The sequence below is a fragment of the Alligator mississippiensis genome, chromosome 2 (assembly GCF_030867095.1).
Source record: "Alligator mississippiensis isolate rAllMis1 chromosome 2, rAllMis1, whole genome shotgun sequence".
In the NCBI taxonomy this organism is placed as follows: domain Eukaryota; kingdom Metazoa; phylum Chordata; order Crocodylia; family Alligatoridae; genus Alligator; species Alligator mississippiensis.
In genome coordinates this window covers 24,650,900-24,673,363 of record NC_081825.1, presented here as the reverse complement: position 1 = coordinate 24,673,363, position 22,464 = coordinate 24,650,900, and the positions used below count along the sequence as shown (strand labels likewise).

General features: G+C 44.5%; 1 protein-coding gene across 1 annotated transcript in view; it reads right to left on the bottom strand.

Annotated features, from left to right (window-relative positions):
• The window catches only part of AFAP1 (actin filament associated protein 1), a 206,325-nt gene extending 184,281 nt beyond the window's left edge, over positions 1-22,044 (bottom strand). The window contains exon 1 of the mRNA XM_059721546.1: positions 21,915-22,044. The gene's annotated coding sequence lies outside the window, so the exon portion shown is untranslated. The remainder of the gene's footprint in view (positions 1-21,914) is intronic.
• Between the last annotated feature and the right edge of the window lie 420 nt (positions 22,045-22,464).

Below are 22,464 nucleotides of genomic sequence, written 5' to 3'. Positions count from 1 at the left end.
GATGGTGATCAAAACCTGAAATGCCTCTCAGGAGTGTAACTAGATGCTCACTCCATGAATCGGGGTGATACAGAACAAGGGAGGGTGAGAAACTGCAAAGCCAGGGTCTTGGAATGGAAAGGATCTCCAAGCAACCTTCTTCCATGCCCCTGGAGCATATTCTGTGACACTCTCAAAAAAAGAAATCAGATTTCAAAGGAATCTAATCTACATTTCCTCCTCTTACAGGCATATTATGTAACATATTTAAATAATTCATAAGAGGTATTTTCGTCCACCATCTCATTAAGTTGACGGTGCAGACAAAAATGACAATTTTCACCCAATCTGGCCGCAGGAAGTGGTCTATAGTCTTGACCAAATAAGTACACAGATGCAGACTGCTTCAAAAATGGCCAGTCAGATGAAATTGTGAACCCTCACTGCACATGGTGCCAGATGAAGACATTTCAAAGCAGCATCTTCTGTAACTTGTGTCTGCACTGCCTCCCAGCCTGTCACTATTCTCAGAACGGAATGGGGGAAAGGGAACAGATGAAGTTCAACCTGGAGGTGGGGTGCATCCACTCCAATTCACCCAACCCCACCCTCCAGCACACGCTGGGGAACCCGTAGAATAGCTCCTCCCTTTCCACCTCCTATTCCGAAAATTTTGCAGCCGTGCAGGGAGGAGGGGACATTGCTAGGGGACACAAATTGCAGGCTCCCAGCCAGGAGCTAGATTTCCCTCCCCCCTGGAACCAACAGTGAACTTCTGTTTGGTCCCGGGGATCAGTGTAATTCAGAACATTTCCTGCAAAGCAGTCTCAGTTTCAGAGGTGAGCTGCACTTCTGCCTGCACCCTACCTTCCTAAAATCAGAAGAAGTAGAAGATCTTTGAAAAAGCCCATCCCTTGCAGTGCTGAATATTCATTTGACAGCTGCGGTCAAAGCTTTTAAAAATTGCTTAACTAAGCCCCTTATACCATGCTTTAAAAATGGCTGTTTTAGAATGGCATTCATAGGGTCACATCCTATAAATATCTCAGTCTCTATGTCTCCTTTTGACTGAAACTTTGTAATAATATTCTGGACAGCCTGAATGGTAGCAAATAACCTGTTACTCGCACTGCATAATTAAGCTGAATTGGCTATGTCTCCATTTTTTATGTTCTACTAATTTGTCAGATAAGATCAATGTTTTCTCATGACAATCTTTTACATCCAGCAAGGATAAGGTCAACAAAGCTCTATTTATATTACCACTGTTATATTTCATGCACATATAAACTACTCCTCCTATAAAAAGAGATTTATAGGAATGTCAGGAGATGTAAAATTATCTCATGTTTTCTTCTTCACTGCTATTAGCAAAAGTCCTGGGCTAAGTAGAGTCTGTGGCTAAGTAGAGTCTGTGGCTAAATCCAGGTCTAAGGTTGTCCCCAGCCTCAAAAGCAGCCATGTAATGTCTACATGACCACTCAATCTTGCCTCCTTGCCATGATTCTGCTTCTCACAAGACTGACATTCACAGAAAATGAGTCACACAAGCAATTGCTTCTCAACAGCCTGGTACAGTGGTTGTCAACCAAGGGTATGCATACCCCTGGGGTACTTAAAAAGGTCATAGGAGGTATACAGAATGAACGAGAAGTTACTAGAGGTGCACCGATACATGGGTCCTATCAAATCGGCACCAATACAAGGAAAAGTGACAGTATTGGTAATCAGGTTTTTTTAGCTGATGTAGCTGATAAATGCCCTGTGCATGCGCTCAGCTGCAGCACAGCATGCAGAAGGCCAGGAACACAGCCCAGCAGCATGGAGAGCAGCCAGGTCCAGCTGGTAAGTCAGTTGCAAGGGAAGGGGAGTGGGGAGGAGGTGGGGCAAATTGAGGCCCCAGGGTTGAGGGAGGTAGGGGGGGGCTGGGGCAAGGGCTGCACAGCCAGGGTGAGGTAGGGCGCAGAATGGAGTCACAGCTCAACCGGGGGTGGGGGCAGCTCCCGCTGCTACGTACACCCTGGGAGGGCATGGGAAGGGGTGGGGTGCATGCCCCTGGATCTGTGTGTGGAGCGAGGGTGGGCTGCCACTATGAGCTGGGGCTGATGCCAGGCTCTTCCTGGAGAGGTGGCTGGGCTGGGCTGCACTCGAGGCAGGTGGCGGCAGCACTAGGAGGAGGGGCCAAGGGGGCTATGGTGAATTTTGGGGTGGCTGCAGGTCCCCCTGCAGCCCGCCCCCCCCAACAGCGCTGCCTCCACCTGCCTTGAGCGCAGTCTGGCCCAACTCCCGCTGCTGCCGCCCTGGCCTGTCTGCCCTCGCCCCACACAGATCCGGGGGCACATGCCCCCATGCCCTCCCAGGGTGCGTGCAGTGGTGGGAGCCATCCCCTCTCCAGAAGAGCTGCTCATGGCTCAGTCCCACGTTCTGCCCTGACCATGCAGTGCCTGCCCCAGCCTCAGCCCCTCCACCACCACAGGGGCCTCGATCTGCCTCCCCCATGTCCCTTCCCTCCCCTCACCCCTTCCCCCACAACAGACTTACCAGCCGGATCCTGCATATATTAATAATGCATTTAACGTTAATTAGCATAGCCTGCCTTATATCACATAATTGGTAACATTAAAAACAAGAAAAAAATATAACGGGATAAATGAGCTGAAACCGAGACAGAAGGGTTACACTTGTTAAAAAGGTTGAAAACCCCTGTCCTAGCATGTGGGCTGTTTGTCATCCTGCCACTGAGTAGCAGCCAAGATAGTTCTCTAAAAAGGAGGCTAAGAAACACCCTCTACACAACATCTCATTTAAACACAAATTTAATTTTTTTTTTTTTAAATCAGCTAAAATTCGATATCTTCCATGTGTCAGGTATCCAGGTTGTAGCTGTACTGGTCTAGAGGCAAAAGGAATCAGAAGTCGTAGTAGAGGTGATCTCTCTTTTTAGACCAACTACGAAATCTTCATCATTTTACAAGGAAGAAGCAAGTTTTACCACCTGAGACCCTGCTCCTGCCTTTGTTCGAGGTAATCTGCATCATCACAGAGCCTAGAAATACCTCACCACAGCAGTTCCGGCCCAAAAGAGCATCCCACCCTTTTACTCTTCTGTGAAACAGGAAACATCATAACCAGAAGGAGCTATGACTACATCCTGCTTTCCATCAAACAATTTTGAGGTAAATACACTATTCCAACTTTTCTGAGCCTAACATGCATAAAATGAACCAAACAGGAGATTTTACCACAACTTTAACTCTCCTGTGAAATATGAACTTTCATTTCTATCTAGGACAACTTTTACAATCTTTTCTCCTATGCCTGAAGAAAGGTACTTGTACCCGAAAGCTTGCAATTAAAGAATATTTCGGGCAAAAATCTAGTTGGTCTAATAAAAGATACTGCCTCTACCATGAGTTCCGATTCCTTTAATTTCAACAAGATACATCATTTTAGGCATGTGGAAAGCTTTTGGTGAACCAACTATGTCTTTCCAAATTAGTCCAAAACTACTTACATTAAGAAAGACTACTGGTTTTCTTTTTTTTTAAAGAAGAACCAGCATTGTAATTTTGTCCAGGATATATTTTCCACACTTTCAGTGTGTTGATACTGGAATAACCTTTGTGTGGAATGATCTGACTGGTAAACTCCAACAAAAGAGGCCTACAGCCAGCTTCCTCCAAGTAGTCTCCGGTCAGTGAGGCTGCTTGAAGAAAAAGCATTAGGCACTTCCACTCTCTCAAAGAGAAATGCAAATGTTGTCTATGCAAAACTTTTAGCCTGCCAGTCAGAAAGTACAGGACTCTTGTCTAGGATCAGACTGCACTTGTAACGCGCTCTGACCAAACTAAGATGTTCCTCACTACCTTTCCAAACAAAAACCCTGTACGTAAGCTACAGTCAAGAAACCCTAGCTCAAAACATCAATTAACAGCTGATTTCCTTTATAGCCTACAAAATTATACACATGTACACATGTTCCTAGTTAAAAAAAAAAACTGTTCAGTGGGGGTGAACTGCACCTCAATGAAAATGGCCGATAAAAATCGTCCAACATGCTCGGAAGTGCATGTCACTCAATTTTAAGCTTACCAGGTGTCTTGGGACAGATGATCATTGCCCAATTGTTGGTGTAGTATACTCAAGAGTCAAGAGATCCCTAGCCTACCACGTGCCTTCTGTATCACTGTTTCCTAGCTGTAAAAGACAGGTAACTTTTCTTTCTCTACCTCAGAGTATTATGAGAAAAAAAATACAATGCAGACAAAAAGACACTTGGATGTTCTGATGACGAGGGCTATACAAACACTGAACATAGATGGGCAGACTTTCTGCTAGAAGACCTTGTGATACAACTTGTGTTAGTACATTAATGATCCTGATCATCGTAGTACATCAGGGATTCTATAAAAGTCTGCAAGAGTGATGCCCCTTTTTAGCTTCATCTTGTCTTTGTTTTACTACATAAACATTACCATAAACTCCAGCTGTTCAGCATGTTAGAAGGCCTCATAAAGAACACATAAATGCATGTTTGCCTAAACTAAACACTAACCATGTGCCAGTCTAGACTTGAGTGAATGTGATGTGTTTATGAACTGTACTTTCTAATAAATGCTACACCAAGTTGAAAATTCCACATCTCCAGATTCTAACCATATTTAACACCTAATTTTTCTTTCAGCAAAAATGCTTGGTTTTGTAAGAGTACAGTTTAAATAATTACAGCAATGGTTCTCAGTAACCAGTCTATTTTCAAACAACAATAAGCAAATGCCCTTTCACGAAGGGCAAGTGATTTAATCAAAATGAAGTCATCTTAACACAGGGGTTGTAAAGCAGTTTGAAATTAAAGTATAAACAATGATATTATGGGTCTTTTTAAGAATAAGGTCCAAGACTTAAAGAGGAATTGGACAAAGCAGCCACTACTATCAAAACATTATCAATAAGAACGAAAATATAGATAGTAAAATTAGGCACCTCATACACTTCATAAGTGAAATTAAGCCCAACTCAAGAACCCTACACAATGCTCTCGCACTGCTTATGCCTAAGGGTTATTTTGACCCCATGGCACTCATGCAACAAAGCACTTATTGATGCTTAATTTTATCCATGTGAGCAGCCTGTTGATTACAATGCAACTACTTGCACCCCTGAAGTGTTTAGTTGGAACAGGTCTATGTTCCCTGTATTATCCCATTCCCTTTTCAAAGGTGCTGTTTTACAATATTTCTCAACTTTTAGATTGCTCTGAATCTAAGGCTAGGGGCCCGTTACCCAAGTAAAAATTTCTGATCCAGACTCTCTCATCTACTTTTAAGCAAATCTCATTATGGTATTTATTCTACCCCAATTCTTTGTTGGAAGGAACAGGCAGGGAGTGGTGGAAGGTGGAAGAAAAAGAACAAGAGAACCTATTATTTTACCAAGCTGTTTGAATATGAAATCTAAGAAGAAAAAGAAAACGAAAATTAAATAGGTATGTGGTAAAAAAGACAAAAAACAACTCAAGCCTAGAGAGATCAGCTTGCAATATAATATTTTACATACGATTTCTGCTGATGAAAGCTACATTCTTCAATTGTCTATTTATATGCATGCCCTCCTAAGTCATGGAAGTACCTCAGCCAAAATGGTATTTTATACATAAACTCAGATTACTGGCTCTCTTCGGACTTCCCTTCAATGCTCAACAGAAAAGAAAGAAGTCCCTGGTAGTATCCAAAAGAAAGATTCATACTGCTACTGGTTCATACATAATTAATCAAAGCCAAATCCTACTTCTTCTGAGAAAACAAGGCCTTTTCACACACCTTTTCTAACAGCCCAGGAAGCAAGCATTTTCCACAAGCTAGCTATATATACCCTAGCTATATATACACTAGCCAATTTACCTCCCACTGCTGGCTGAAAAGTCCAAGGCACGGCTCACGGGCAATTTCCTTTTACATTCTCTATAGCAGAAATATTTTGCAGTACTTCAAGGGCAATCTTTTCCCTCTAACACTTGCTGAGTCCTGCATGATAGTAATAAAATGCGATATGACCAACACGTGGCCGTATGATCCAGCCAAGGAGCTCCCATTAGGTCTGGATTTTGGCAGCAGGGGACCATTGTCAGTGTTAATTGTCATGACTCTTGTGATAGGGCACAAACCTCCAGGGGTGGTCGCAGCACCCCTGGTGGCTGTGTCACACCTATCTCTGCCTACCCTGACACCCTAATTTGGCTCCTCTCTCTTGCTTGCCATGTCTTGATGTTACAGCTAGGATGTTGTTTCAGAGACTGCCTTTAGGTAGCTGAAATCTTTGTTTACACCCGTTTTACTTTGTGTAACTCAAGTTGCTTCAGAAGATTACTTTTACCTTCTATATCTGGCAAAATCAGGAGGGTTGTATCCCTAGTCTCGAAAGATATGAATTGTGTGTGCATAAATATAGACAGTCATTTAGTTTGGGCCCATCTTTATAATATACTTTCAAAAATTACTGATTAAGATGTCCTTTGCACAGTCAAAGCTCAAGAACTGTTTTCAATAAAATAGGAATTGCATTATCTGTCAAGTTATGTATGTAGTAAGAAAGTTGTAATATAGCCAGATATTTATACGCACAGCTCATGGATTCAATTATTTGTATGAGTAATCGTAATGACCAATTATAATTCTTAGTACATGTACACCATTTTCACCAGCAGCCAGACAACTGGATAACCATTATTTTCATTTTATATGCAGTGTAATGAGGCACAAAATTCTAGGTTCAGGTTTGCCCCAGTTGAGACCATTAGGGAAGACAGTTTTCAGAAGTGCTCAGCATCTAAAACTCCCAACAGTATTCTCATAAGGGATGTCACTGGTTGAGCTATGACCTTTTCTTAGTAGCTGTTAGGCTCTCAAGAATTAAGCTTTAAATCATTTTGAGGTTCATCAATTAAAATAAAATAACTGCATTTCCTCTAGTTGCAAAAAGATGTCTAAGGACCATAAGGTTTAGTGCGTATGACATACTGCTTAGTAAAAAGGCATCCCCATTCAGTTCGAGATTCACCTTCCAGATGGTCACATGGCACAGCCCCTTGCAGAGGATCCTACAGTAAATCTATTCTTGAGGTGAAAACAACAAGTGTAACAATCAAAGCAAAAAATAGTCATAACCATCTCATTAAGTGGATGGGGAGGGGAGAAACACTTATAGCCACAGCAACCAAAGTAGTAATGACCACCACAACAATTGAAAAGAGTCAAAATGGCAAAACATCCCACATTCCCCAAATTCAACAACTAATCATGGAAGAGATCTACCTCCACCCTCACTTCCTTCTCCTTTCCCAACCTACCAAAACAATCCTGATTCCACATCGACCACATAAGTTCAGGGAATGACACCATGCAATTCATCCGAAAGTACTACCAGGCCTGGTAAGATGGAAGCACAGAACAGCTGTCGGCAGTAGAGTGAAGGCAACAAAACTTTTTTCCCTTTTTACTTTTCCTAACTGGAAGGACAACTCTATGCGCTGCCATGTTCCATGCAGAAAAACTCAAACATTTATTTTTAAAATTATCTTCATCTGCTACAGTCAGAATTTTAATATCCTACTTGGTCGCTGTGTTTCACATTGCCTTTGATTACAAGAGTAGCATATGTCAAAATTCATACTGGTCACCCAAAAGAGGGACTGAAAATGAACTGAAACTAAAACTCTCTCAATCTTCACCTGCAGTCTCTTTGCAAAAGAAGCAGGCTCAGATACTCATAGTTTATTCCCACTGTTTTGAGGGAGTCTATGTAAAGCACTAAGTTTGTGCCACTCCAATCTAGTTTCTTCCAAAAGCCCAACCTTAGAGCTGAAATTTGTTCCCATTCTGGCAAACATCCCCACTTCTTGCATGAAAAGTCAAACTGGACCCAGATACCTGCTCAGGCTTTTCTCATGTAATGAGATATGAGAAAAAGAGAGCTGGTAGAGAATTATGGGGAAGTTACCACAAGTCACCTAACACACAGTTCAGTCAGCTGCATGCCAACTTAAGGATTCTCAAAGATGTAAGATCTGTTACCACATTTGCCTTGGATTAAAACCAACCACATGCAAGTGTGTGCTCTTTGTGGTTAGGTTTTCAGAAATGCAGTGATTTCCCCGAGAGCACTACTGGAAACTCCATCCTGAGCATTCTTCAGTGGCGGTGGTCCATATTCAGTTCAATACCATCCAACTCCCCTTCCAGCATGTCATACAAGTAGATACTGATGGACAGGTATGAGGAAATAAAGCCTGCCTAGCTATGAATCAGAGTTAATTTTTCAATCTTTTTGGAGGCAAGTTAACATTTGAGCCCAGGGAGCAATATCAATCTAACCTCTCTATCAGGTTCCACGGTAACAAGGGAATCCCAAAGTAACAATGAATATAACACCAATACACAAATCTAATGTGTCTTATCTTTCAAGAAGAGAAGCATAAATCAAGATTCTCAGGACTTGTACACACACAAACATATAAAAAGAAGGAGAAATAGTCCTTTAGAAGATAAAAATGCCCAGAGTGATACAGACTGTACACATTAATTTTCTTGCCAAGTACTAATATACGTTACAGTCTTTCTGGCTTACACAATAAGGTCACATCTTAGCATTCACAGAGTGCGTCTACACATGCAATTAACACACTTGAATTTTCTGCACAGAAAATGCAGGCTCATTAAAAGCATGCCCTGGTGTACATCTACGTGCATGCCCCTGTTGAGAGCAAACTGAGCCTGACAGGAGCATCCTGGCTGCATCTGCCCTGCTCTGCTCACCTGCAGCAACCAGGTGGAGCTCCAGCCTCCCCCGGCGCCTGCCCCAGGCTGGCAGGAGACATGTAGGCTTATCCCCTAGCTCCAGAGGATGGAGAAGAGTTGTCCCAGCTCGAAAGGTAGCTCCGTCCCAGCCAGGGAGACATTAGGCCGGCTCCAAGTAGGATAGGGAAGTGGGGTTGGGGAAGGAGCTCTCCCAGATCAGCAACAAGGGACTGAGAGAACCGTCTCAGCTTGGTGGGAGCTGCCTGCAAGCCATATGAAGATCAGTGGGATGAGTCCTGATCTCCATATGGCTAGGAGGCAGCTCCTGCCAAGCAAGGACAGCTCTCTCTGCCGTGTCCCCCTGCTACCTAATTTGACCAGGAGCAATTTGATCCTGGTCAGTGTTTATGTGCACCATACAGCGCATTATTTACAGGTACTAGAAAAATGGTGCAGTATATACGAGTACTAGAAAACATCATATTGGACTGCATAGTACTGCACAGTAATTTCTTCACACATACAGAATGTGACACTTTACTGCACATTAGATTAGTCTAATGTGCAGTAAAGCTTCTCATGTAGATGCATCCACAGAAGACTACAGTGGCTCTCCTTGTTTTCCCTCTTCAAATACACTTCAAACATCAGAAGAACATGAGAGTGAGTGTACACCATACAGATAATAAACAATATAGAGACAAAATTTAAAAAAAGGAAGAGAAAGAAAAAGGAGGGAAGAGGGATGGATAGAAAAGGAAAAGAGTGCAATGAGCAACAATCTAACTACCAAAGTAGTCCAAGGATTCCTTCCAAATTCCACTACACTTTTCATTTCTATTTTTTAAGTTTAGATGGAACCCAGCACAGACAAAGAGTGATCTTCTGTAGTACAAGATGAAGTCTAAGTTCAATTGCCGATGTTCACATATCGTGAATTGCTAAACAGCTCTCCATTCCTTGAATAAAAGAAAATACAATCTTTGAATTGTCCACAATGCAGACCCTAATGAGCACACCTGGGATTTGAATTTAGCAACATAATTCTCACATTGTGATCAGACTTAAAAAAAAAAAAAAAGGGAAAGCAATATGGTTCTTGGAAGAAGAGATTCTAATAATCCTCACAACCCAGTAGGGAGCCAGCAGACACTGAACAGTCCAGCACAGCCCCTGCAGCCCTCCTGGGAGTGCAGGTCCCCCATCTGCCTGCCGGATGACAGGAGGCTGGTGCTGCTGGCTGGGGCCAGCAGCAGCGTTAATTTTCCCATCTCTGGGTGCAGGCTTTGCCCAGCACCGTCCCAGGCAGCAGAAGCAGCCTCCTGCGAGCCGGCAGGCTGAGGTGTGAGAGCCTACGCACCTCTTGGAGGGCTGCGGGGCTCTGCCGACTCCTCCCAGGGGTGCAGGCCCCCAGTCTGCCTGCAGGATGACAGGAGGCTGCTGCTGCCGGCTGGGTCCAGCAGCAGCACCGATCTTCCTGGCACTGGGCACAGAATAGCCTATGAGCGAAATGTCGAAACAGCGAAACAGTTTTGACGAAACAAAACAGAAGTGCTTCCAAAACAAGAGAAAACTTGAAACAAAACACTGTTCTGTCGAAACGTCAAAAAGGATGGCGAAGCAGAACAGTGCTGTTTTGCACAGCTCTGCCCTCCACATTTATTCTAGGGCATAAGTAGCTACTGGGGATGACACTGGAGTGCATGACCTTACCAGGGAGTTTCCACATTTAAAACCTGAGAGCAGGAGTAGATGAGTGGGGCACACTCCACAACATGCTTGCGAGGAACATGCTGCTCCCACACCACAGACAAAGAGAAACAGAGAGGAAAAGCAGACAGGAGTAGAGCCTACCCAGTGTTCATCCTAAAAGTCAGCACATAAAATGAACAAATAAAACTTTTAAGAGAAAGGGTTGGTTTTCTTTTCTTCAAAAGGAAATGTGCTTTGCTTGACTAGATTTTTTTGGTTGGTTGGGATCTGGGTTGTTTTCGGTTTTCTTTTTGCTAGTTTTAAAAGGGGGAGTTTAGTACCATTCCAGCTGGCGTTTTCATTCTTAAAAAAAAAAAAAAAAGAGAGAACTTGATTTTCAAGTAGGATTTTTTGATGAAGAAATAAAAATGGAGATAGTTGTTTGTGTAACCAGGTGGGTCCCACCCAGCTGAACTCAGCATTATTCACACTGGCTATTGTCCAGAACTTCCCTCAAGACATTTACAGGGTGGATTTATTTCCTATGAAACTCCCAACAAAAAATTAGGGCTTGACCTAGCTTTCATCTTTGGGTGAGGCACATGAGCCCTCCCTGAAGGACCTGTTGTTCACCTAACAATCCCCTGATCAGAAAGGCTCACAGCTCTTTATGCTCTTAATGATATACTCATGGTGCAGATGTGCAGAACAGCCCTGCAAATCCATGCAATCTCCTAGATACTAAAATAACATATTAAAAAAAAAAAAAAAAAAAAAAAAAAAAGGGATCAGGACTTTTAATTTTTTAAAGGATATTTGGCAACTAAGATTTGGAGAAAGAGTTGAAATGCTAGCTGGTTATATTTTTTCTTTACAATCACAGTTCCTGCAGCAAGAGAATCTCCTACTAGCAAGCACATAAGACTGACAACTGCCCCCTGGACAAGACCAGCAGAAAATGTGTGCACTGTGTTTAACATCTAATAAGTTATACTAGTGCATAGTATCTATGCTAAGGTGGCACTCTGGTGCACCAACAAAACTGTGGAGATCACTAAAAATATTTCCCACAGCGGACAAGTGGATGGTAGTAGCCTCTGCTTCTCTTTAGCCCCCTGAATTACCCTAGTGTGTTATCTATAGAGTTTTCAGCACTGCTACCACCTCATCTTTTGTTTGCCCCACCATCTCCATCATCCTTAACTGAAGTATTTGCTTCTTGCATCCCAGCCATACATGCTCCAGAAGTGCCACTCGGTGGAGCCCAAGAAGTCTGCCTCATCAATGCGGTGAAGACTTCACCTGAATGACAGAGAAATTGTGGTACAGGGGAGAAGCCGTGACTGCAGATGCAGCTCCAGCTCCAGTAGTACAGGTTTCCCTCGATTTATGCGGGTTCTGAATATGCAAATTTGCTCTTATTCAATGACCCTGCTTATACCCCAAATTGGTTGTATGCAATGTAAATTCACTATTCTATGATCAGCATAGGTGCCCGCCCCCCTGCCCAAAGCAGCTAAGTCTGTGGGGGAAGGGGAAAGGTCCGTGGGGCCGGGACCCCACTCACCCCGGCCCCTGCTGCAGCTGCCCAGGAGCAGCCAAAGCCAGCTGCCTGTGGGGACAAGTGGAGCCCCAGGGGGTTTGGGGCACAGTGCAGTCCAGCGGCTGCAGGCACCTGGCATTGGCTGCTCCCAGGGCAGCTGCAGCAGGGGCTGGGGTGAGTGTGGACAAGCTGCATGGCTCCCTGTGTCCCCTGGGGCTCTGCTTGTTCCCACTCATCCCAGCCCCTGCTGCAGCAAGAGCTGCACACCCCACCCTGCACCCACGGACAGTTCCCTCTGCTTTGCTTTCCCTGCCCCCTCCTGCCCCTTCCCTAGTTCCAGCCTCACTCCCTGCCTCCCTCCTTCACTGCCATGGGAACATATTTGTTACATTATAAACTGGGTTCCCTTTATGCAAATTTAATTTATGCACAGTTTTCTGGGAAGACATATATCGAGGGAGCCCTGTAGCAGCATGGGTCATTTGTAAGTGGCCCACAGCCAGAGAGGCCACACTGAAAGCAGCTCTCTGTCGCAACACATTGCCAACCCCTGAATTAGATGAAACCATTGTCCACTGGAGTCGTAACATTTCAAAGCCAACCAGAAAATTTACATTAGGTCTTTGGACCCCATTTCTGTGAATATTTCAGATCTTAAGCTTTTCAAGATATGTGTTTATTTTGCCCTTTAGTTTCTATTTTATAAATCTGCTGCAAGTAGCTTGTGTTATCTTCTGCTGAATTTTCTTTGGCTTAAAAAATAAATAAATAAAAAGTTGGGTGACTCTTCCCTAGCCAGAGGCCTTAGCAGTTAACTGCTCAAGGAACAAAAGCATTTTACTGGCTAGGGAGATGCAACTGAAAATATGTTTCAGAAACAGAAGCCCGTCTTAACTAAACCGACTGTGTGCCAATGGGAGAAGTAATCATCTATGTAGAGAGATATACATTCTATACAGTGTAAATAGGATGAGGAAATTACATAGTGGCAGTTTAGTTTGTCATAATAACTGCTACTTATTCTTCCATCCTAAAGGAAAAATTAAGATTCTGCCTACAAGGAAGAAGAGAATTAAGTGACAATCTCTCAACTGTGCTGAGCCTAAAGATGAAGACAAGTAGCCTGTACTTAATGCAGAAGGCAAGCAGAAAGAGAATTTGAAGAACGGAAAGACATGGTATGTTAGCAAAGGAAAAGAGAGACACTATTTGTGACAACATTTAAATTAGATGAGGAAGATAGGATCTATGTAAAAAGTATTAAAAGAAGGCAATAAAGCCCGTTTCTACAAGTTTTAATTATACACCACATTATCCTGATCACAAGGCAAGAATCCATTCGTTAAGTGCCATCTATTCTCTGGAAAACAACAGAGGTTGGGTGCGAGGATAGAGCCTCTCGCCTAAACTAACTGATTTCTGCCATGAATTTTGTCCCTTGGGGTCCTCTTTACTTTCAAAATGGCAATAAGACAAAAAACTGCCACAGCACCTGACGTACCTTCCTAAGGAGGGAAGAGGACGATGAAAAGCGTTTATCAAAATTAATTCCTTAGCAGTGCAGAACAGGCCCAACATGTGGAAAACAACTGAAAGTATTAAGATAAAAATGTTTTGCCTGTACAAGAGGGTGTGGGAGTGGGCTGCAGGTACAGAACAAGCAACGCTGTATTAAAAGGCAGCGACCCAAAGCTGATCACCAAACCCCTCCCTAGTCAGTACACTTCACAACAGGGTCTTCTTCTGTACAGATTTCCAAGACCAAATGCAGTATGCCATTTAGCCACTCACAAGGGTGACAACAGCGCTGAACAAAATATTATGGAACTTACTTCTAGTTCAGTACTCCCAGCTGACAGCTACAACATAGCAGGCTCTTTGGCTAGGGCAACTTCCAGAAGTATCTACTAATATCAACAAACAGGCTCTTTAATCTATGAAAAATTAATTTTCTTCACTTTATTAAAGCACAAGTACAGCCTGAATATCTCTATTTACTTTGCACCACTCAGATTTCTAGCCAGTACTGGGAACCATCCCAGTTCCTCCCCAGTAAAACAGCATTCCTACTGACACACTGATGGTGAAAGACTAAAGATGCAATGAAAGCGCTGTACGTTTATTAATAAGGCTGTAATGTAAATGCAACAGTCTTAAGACATTCTCAAATTGATTTGAGGGGTGTAGGTTGTAGCCATGTTGGTCTAAGGACATAGGCAGACAAGGTTCTTTGGGTGAATCTGATATCTTTTATTAGACTAATTTAAATAGTTGGAAAAAAATTTCTTAGTAAGCTTTCGGGTTTAAAAAGGGTTTTTAAACCCAAAAATCTTATTAAGAATTTTTTTTCCAACTATTTTAAGTTGGTCTAATAAAAGATATCAGACTCACTCAAATAACCCTGTCTGCATATTGATTTGAAACAGATACATTTTATTGGACTATACCAGAAGTACAATTCAGAAGTCGAAGTTGAAGTTAATTATGAAGTTAGCAAACCAGGGGAAATGCTCGCTTGTTTGGTTTGTCAAAAATAAAACCTACAACAGATCCTTTTAGATTTTAATGCCTACCACTCCCCTCTCAAACCACTCCACCACCAGACTAGACAGCATGATTTGTGAGGCGGTGATGTGATGTCATATGATAAAGGTGTGTGTCATATCTGATTAATGACTATACTAGTAAATTCTATGAAGATCACTTCTTAATTCCCAGTTTGCAGCTGGTCTTGAAAAGGAACGCCAAAGTAATTTAAACCTAGATCTGCTAAAGACAACTGAAATTATAATCCTTTGCAATAATAATACCAGAAAAGAAACCAGGCTGGGGAACTAGTTATGATTCTAACATACTGTCTACAGCTCATCTCCTAAAAAATAAATATGAGACTTTTTTAATTGACAAACAAATCATTGCGCCTAAGGTTAAAGGTCAAAAATCCTCCTTAGATCTTTGAAGATCTTTGTGTGGTCTTAGTGCTTATTATTATTTACTTTTTGGTTTAACAAAAAATATCACAGTTAAACATTTCAACTTCAACTTTTTTCATTAAAAAATGCACAGCTACAACAAATGCATTGCAGATCACAGCGCTAATTTTGATTCTGGAAATGCACAGATTAGGTCATGTTCAAGTCTGTTTATTTTAGATAAACTTAAAAGGGACACAAACATGGAACATGGAAGAATGGCTACCAGAAGAGGATAAAATAAATGAACCAGAAGGACAGAAATGGTCCAGTAAATGTCCTTCCAGAAGTGGAAGGACACCAAATTCTTGCGTTCCATAAATGTTTAGATATGGTTAGGATAGCAACAGAGACTTCAGGGATTCATGAACATGATATGATAATGGCTCCCTAATGAATAATGTATACTTAGCACAGTTCACAGTGATTACCTCATGTACTCAAATGTTTTACTTTATCAACTGAGGGATAAAACGCCCAATCTTTACGGCATCAGCAACATTCCAGTTTAAACAGAAATAATTTCTGCACTATCTTCTGGCATTTATGAATAATGGATAGAAACAGTTGTGCTCAGCATTTGAAAGACATAAATGCTTTGGCACAAATTAGGCTATATCAGCCCCTGCCCTAGAGAAATCGAGTCATAACCACTCAATTCCAAACACGTTATTGGAAAGCTATGTCCACAGCAACAGCCCCTCAGATAATAAAAATCCCAACATTATCTCAGATAATATAATGAAGGGGGTGCTGTGCTGATTTTTTAAACATTCATATCTTTTTACTTTTGAAAATTGAGCATCTTAATTTGTCTTTCTTATGAAAGACATCTTTTTTAAAAGTCACATTCTAACCCCTTTTGCCAGTTATAGTAACAAAGATACAAACTTCAACGTCACCTGTATTCCCTGCAGCCAAGCTGTTACAGACAGAAGGCCAAACATTTCTAGTCTCCTTGTTCCTAGTTACCTTTGATAGACACTTGTAAAATAATCATTAATCTTCTCCACCACGTATTCTCTAAGGACCCACTTCAACAATAAGATCAACACCATTAAGTCATATTGACTTTACTGGGATTTCAGGGGGTCAGCTGCTTGCAAAATCAAACTGTGCTGCATAATGTATGTCTCAAACAACCTTCTGCCCATGGCTGCATAGATGTAACAAGGTAAATCAGGCCCATTCCATGTTTTGGCTGTCTTGTGACTTAATTTATTTTCTACTTTATTTCCCACACATTTACTGTAAGCATCCCTGATGGCAGCAAACATTTATACTCATGCAAACCCACTACCCTAGCAGAATGTGATGTCACCAACAGAAAATTAAATGCATATATTGTTTTTGCTCTTTGCTTACCTTATCTAGTAAGTCATCATGTAGCTGTGTAAGCTGCTGTCTCAAAAAACACACTGCAAGATAAGTGTCTTTTTGAAGAGTGACAACAAATGGTATGGACAAGTTACATGTGTATTTTTCTGCAAAGTCAGCCCTAGGAACCATGCAACTTATAAGGATTCTTTCAAAATTCCCCAGGATAACTTAACGGAAAATGAATGTGAAGCAGGTAAACATGCCCATCATTACCTTGAAGAAAGCACATGATCCCTGTTACAATATCAATACTGGCCCAGCAGAACTTAAGCTGAACCATATATTTCTGCTAATTTCAGTGGAGTTTAAATAGGTGGGCTTCTTTAAAAGAAGACACAAGACAATTTGAAAGTGGAGCACACTAACAGTGTAACACATACTGGAACATATAAAATACTGGACTGGCAGTTCCTGGGCCAAGTGAGCCAGTGCAAGCAGTAGATCTATGGATGAATACATAGAAATGAAGGAATATTCCCAGAAAAGAGTAAGCAAAGGTCTAGGGGAAGCACCTCATCTGATCTTGAAGCATTTGCGAGTAAGCATATACAAAACCAAGGTGACCAAATCATTTCCTAATTAGATATAGAAGTCTGTAAAGTAGAAGTGCAGATATATTGGTCCATACCGTAACAGTACCGATAAAAGGAAAATTGACATTATCAGCAATCGGCTTTTTTGGCCAATGTCACTGATAAATGTCACCTATATGCACACAGATGCAGCATGCACAGGACAGGAATGCAGCCTGGCAGCCTCTGGCTAGTAAGTCTGTGGTGGGGAAGGGGCATGGGGGGAAGGGAGCAGATCGAGGCCCGCATGGTAAGGGAAGCCAGCATGGTGGTGAGGGAGGGAGTGGGGCTGGGACAGGGACAGGCACTGCCCAGCTGGGATGGGGCAAGGCATGCGGCAGGAGCCACGAGCCGCTCATCCACGGGATGTTAGGGGGTGGGAAAGGTGGGGGGGCATCTCCCAGCCACTGTTCACACCCACAGAGAAGGCATGGAGGGCATGTGCCCCCAGATTTGTGCATGGGGAAAGGGTGGGCTGCCCGCTACAGGCTCAAGGCTGGGGGCTGCTGGAGGTGGGGCTGGGCCAGAGCTGTGGGTGGGTGGGCAGGGTGGGCCAGGTGGTGGCAGCACTGGGAGGGAGGCCTACAGCAAATGTCAGGGTGGTGCTAACCCACCCATAGCCCCACCCAGCACTGCCGCTGCCTGCTTTGCCCCACCCCTGCTGGAAAGAGGTCCGTCCCCAGCCTGCAGCAGGCAGCCCACCCTCATCCCATGCACAAATCTGGGGGGGCACATGCCCCCCCATGGCTCTCCCAGGGATGTGCACAATGGCAGGAGCCTCCATGCCCCCCTGCAGGCCCTGGATAATCCGCCCACAGCTCCATCCCACACCCTGCCCTGCACTGGTTGGGCAGCACCTGCACCTGCCCCAGCCCCACTCCCTCTTTCACTGTGGGGGCTCCAATCTGCCCACCCCCCCACGTCCCTTCCCTACCACAGACTTACTGACCAGGTGCTGCTCTCCAAGCTGCTGGGCTGCATATTGGCAATTGGTATCGGCCAATATGGCTGGTTAATAATCGGCCATCAGCATCAGCCAAAAAAATCTTTAGTGGTGCACCCCTACTTTAAAGTCTTCCTTCCCATTTTCTGTTTCAGCAGGAGAGATAATCTTTTTAGGGTAGTATAAAACAAAGGGAACTGCTTTAAACATAATGTTTAGCCAACTAGATTCTTGGAGGTATATGAAATGAAAGACTTAGAAGCACTGGCTTTGTTTCAGGCCATCTACTAAGTGGAACTGAAGTGACAGCACTTTGCAATTGGATCTTATTTGATGGAAGCCACCAATGAGTAGCAGAGACTAGATGATTTATGTTTGGACCTTAAAATAGAGTTGCCATTCATCAATAAAAAGGAGTAACAAGCAAAATCAGCACTGGAAGACTGTAAACACCAATACACTTTTCTATTATCACAGATGTCCTTCACTTAAAGCTTTTCCCATCTTCAGTGAGGCAAGGATTATCTCTTTTATTGGACCAACTGTACAGCTGGGATAGTTTTAGATCAGTTTTCAAATACAATATATTCTTCTTCAGGTCTGAGGAAAAAGGTACAGCAAAGATTAAATGCAGTCTGCAGGGCTGTAAAACTAAAGAGAGAAAAAATTCCCAGAAATAGCAGATAAGCATAATACAGAAGAAAGGATAGCTTGAGTACCAAAAGAACAAGACCTTTAAAGGAAAAGGGTTGTTATCACCTGTAGTGTGAAGAAAAATTATCAGGAGTCAGGCAGGTTTAGCACACTGAAGTCTATATGGTGCTCAATCCTTGGATATCACCCACAAATCTTTGCCTCGCGCATATTTCCTAGACCATGGGATTAGATTACCTCAAGAGGGCCCTTCCCGCCCTACTTTCCTATGATCCTGTGATCACAGCTATATCACTCCAACACTACCTTTTCCATCTTTATTTAGTCTCAGCTCATGGATAACAGGTTAAGAATGTCAGGCCATTATAAGAAATCCTGTTTTATATCATACTGTAATAAGTGGGATGGCGCAGGTATGCAGCAGTGCAGAACTTTGCCCCTAATACTTCCAGTAACATTTAAAAAAGCAAAAAACCAAAAATAAAACAAGAAACCCCTCAACTGTTTCAGAATATCTCGAGAATCTGGAAAAGCTACAGAACTCAATGAATGTACTGCTTTCCCCTGCCATGATACAACTGACAGACTTGTTCAGATTCCTGGCAGATATACATGTTATCTGAGAATTGGTTCAGGACTTTCAGAAAAATAATTATAAATAACATTTTGAAGTGCGACCTGACAAACAAAACAAAACAAAAACCCTGTAGACCAAAATCTCTGAGATTTTTTAATACAATCAGTACTTAGTTTACTGAAGATTTTACTCAATGGTGTGATTAGGCCAGGGCAAATGGGGCAACAGCCCCAGGCATCAACTTTGGGAGGGGGCAAAATAAATAAACACATTAATTAATTAATTAATTAAAATAAATAAATAAATAAATGCTAAAAAAAAAAAAGCAGCTTCTGCCGGCAGCTGCATGATCATGATACCAACTGCAATCGTAGAGGCAACCAGAAGTCACCACTGTCCCTGTGCCCTGGGCACCCAGCTGCGTCCTTATGCTTCTCATTTTACTGCTCTGTGCATTTTGTTTCAGATCAAAAAGAATGATACTTAAAACAGTTTTGACTTGTGCAGTCTCCCAAACCCCATTATCTAAGAGCACAGTCTAGACGAGTGGGAACCTTTGCTTCCCTGAGGACAAGTAGCAAGGGCACATCTTGTGCCACTGCTCCTTGTCCCCAGGAAACACCTGTGCCCCGTGGCTGTGGTGCATGGCAGGGTACCCTGTGTGGGGTAGGAGAGGCTGAGGCCAGCAACTGCGCTGGCCTCAGAAGCTTTACTTGGGGTCCTGGAGGCCTCAGGGAACTGCAGCTGTGGCAGAAAGCCTAGCTAGCAGCCAGAGTATGGCTCTGGCTAGCTAGGCTCTGGTTTTGGGAGGCATGCCCTACCGCCATGTGTACCACCCTGCATTTTTTGTCATGGGTTTTTTGGACCCTGGGATCTCCTGGGGTCAACCCCCCCTCCCCTCCCCCAACATGCCATATACCGCATGTCCATGCTCATCTGAACATGTCCTAGGAGTCTATCACTGAGCCAGCAGAACCAACACAACATTGATTGTGTTGCCTAGGAATGATTCTTTGACAGCGGACCAAAACAGCTGGCGAGCAGTAAATATCCTCTTGTCATTCCAGGTGTAGGACTGTCATTAAATCCCATGGGCATTTCCACAAAACCGGGTTGTGTAGGGTGTGCAGAGGTCCAGCTTTTCCGAACCTTCAGAAGAATTCAAGTTCTTCCTAAAATATCTGGTACTTGTCACTCACTACACCAGGTCCTCTCCGTGCCCATTTCGGTTTTCTGCCAGCAGACAGATAATACACGCGTGAAGCTCTTTCCCTGGAAGGCCACCAGGAGGCACAGAAGAAGGCCACACCTGGGCACTGAGCACCTCCCAGAGAGATGTGATGAAGTATTTCTCTTCCCTTTCAAACCTTCCAGATGCCACCCCAGCTGACATACCTTTCTCCTCCCCCCCGCCCTTCAACCCAGCCATCTGCCAAGCCCCCTCAAACCCAACACAGAAAATACAAGTTCCTATCTTCCTGCTTCTCCAAGAAACATGTAGCGCTGCCTACTGCAGAAGGTGGACAATAGGCGTGTGGCAGATCTGCTCCTGGAAACATCACAAATAACGTAATTAATCCACTCTGTCAAAATGCAATGGTCTCCCAAGGAAGAGAACAAAGAAGAGTAGAAAGAGCAGCGAAATCTTTAGAAGATGAGAGGTTAGGATGACTTCAGGATTATGTTTCTGCTTTTGGGATCTGCCTCATTATTTTATATCCTGATCCCATCCTAAATCATGATACAAAATGAAAACATGACAAATAAAAACTGAATTAAAAAAATTATCAGGGGGAAATAAAGAGATGGGATCATTTTCCATCCTGAGCATCTGTGGAAAGGAAACAGTGCCTTGTTTCATGTAAATCCATTCATAATGTCCTTCTGGGCAGGGGCATCCCTTGCTTTTTTAGGTCAGTGGAGCTCAGTGGATCCCTTCGGACACTGTTACAAACCACAGACCTTCCTCAATGTCTCCGGCTCCAAACCTCCCAACATTAAAAAAACCGGCGACGTTCGAATGCTAATCCATCTCTTGGCATGGATGTCCACCTCTTCTGCCTGCCTTTTTACCGGCTCATTCTTTGGCATGTTTTATCCATGCCCTTAACTGAACTCGCACAGTTGAAATTAAAGTTAAAGAAGAAACAGCCCAGTGGAAGAAATTAAAATACGTCGCTAGGAACGGAATATCTTCCTACCAATCACACGCTGCTTTTTGGTTTTAACCTTTCTGTTAAACAGGAAATAAAAAGGAGGAGGTCAGATGGTGAAGCCAGAGACATAAGTCTGGAAAGATGGTTCCTTACGCCTTGGCCCCGACTGACTCCGGGACCCTAACATGATGCAATCAATCCTCCGCTGGGACGAAACGGGCTCAGAAAGCAAAATCCGCCCTGGGACCCGCCACCCTGCCCCTGCCCCTGCCCCAACAAGGGAGGAAAACCAAGGAAAACCTCTGCCCTGCACAAAGCAGCAGCAGCCGCCGCCGGCCGGGACAGCCCGGTGCCCTGCCCCGCCGGCCGGGCGCATCTCCCCAGGATCGCTGCTCTTCCCAGCTCAGGCCAGGGTTGCATCACGGAAGAGCCGGAGGGAAAGCAGAGATCGCGCAGAGAGGCGGGGATCGGCTGCCGGCCGGGCGGATCGGATGCTCCGGCACCGCTTCTCCCAGCCACAAACAAAAAACCCAAACCCCCACACTTTTTTGGGGGGGGGGGGGGATTTTTGTTGGGGGGAGGGTCTCCGCTCGGAGCAACCCCTGTGTCTGCAGCGCCCGGCAGCCGGGGCAGGGGCGCGGCGCCGTGTCCTACCTCCCGGGCGGTCCCGCGGCGGCGGCGGCGGCGGCGGGGCGAGGCCGGGCGGGCAGCGCCGGCGCCGGGGAGCGGAGGAGGCGGCCGCCCGCAGCCGCGCGCCCGGCCGGGACGACCATCCACACGTGCCCGAGCCGGCCCGGACTGGCGGCCCCGCGGCCCAGGGAGCAAGCGGCGCGGGGAGGAGCCGGGGGAGGAGCCGCGCGGAACAAAGGAGGGAGGGGGCAGGTGGTGCAGGCAGCGGGGCTGCAGCCTCCCCGGGCCCGGCGCGGGGCGGCAGAGCTGCGGGCTGTGCGGAGGGGCGAGAGGGGCGCGATGCATAACCTCTCTGGTGCAAGGGGCAGATCTTGGGGGCCTGGTGGGTGCCGGGCAGGAGGGATGGGGCTCCCTGGGAGGCGCACCGTGCTCATTAAAGTGTTTTTCCGAGTCTAGGGGGTGCTTGGGACGGCCCCAGGGGCACAGGGCATGCCCCCGCGCACCACCGTGCCATCGCCGCGTGCCACCGCCATTGCGCCTCCTCCCGTTCGGGACCCCTCACGCGGTGACACTC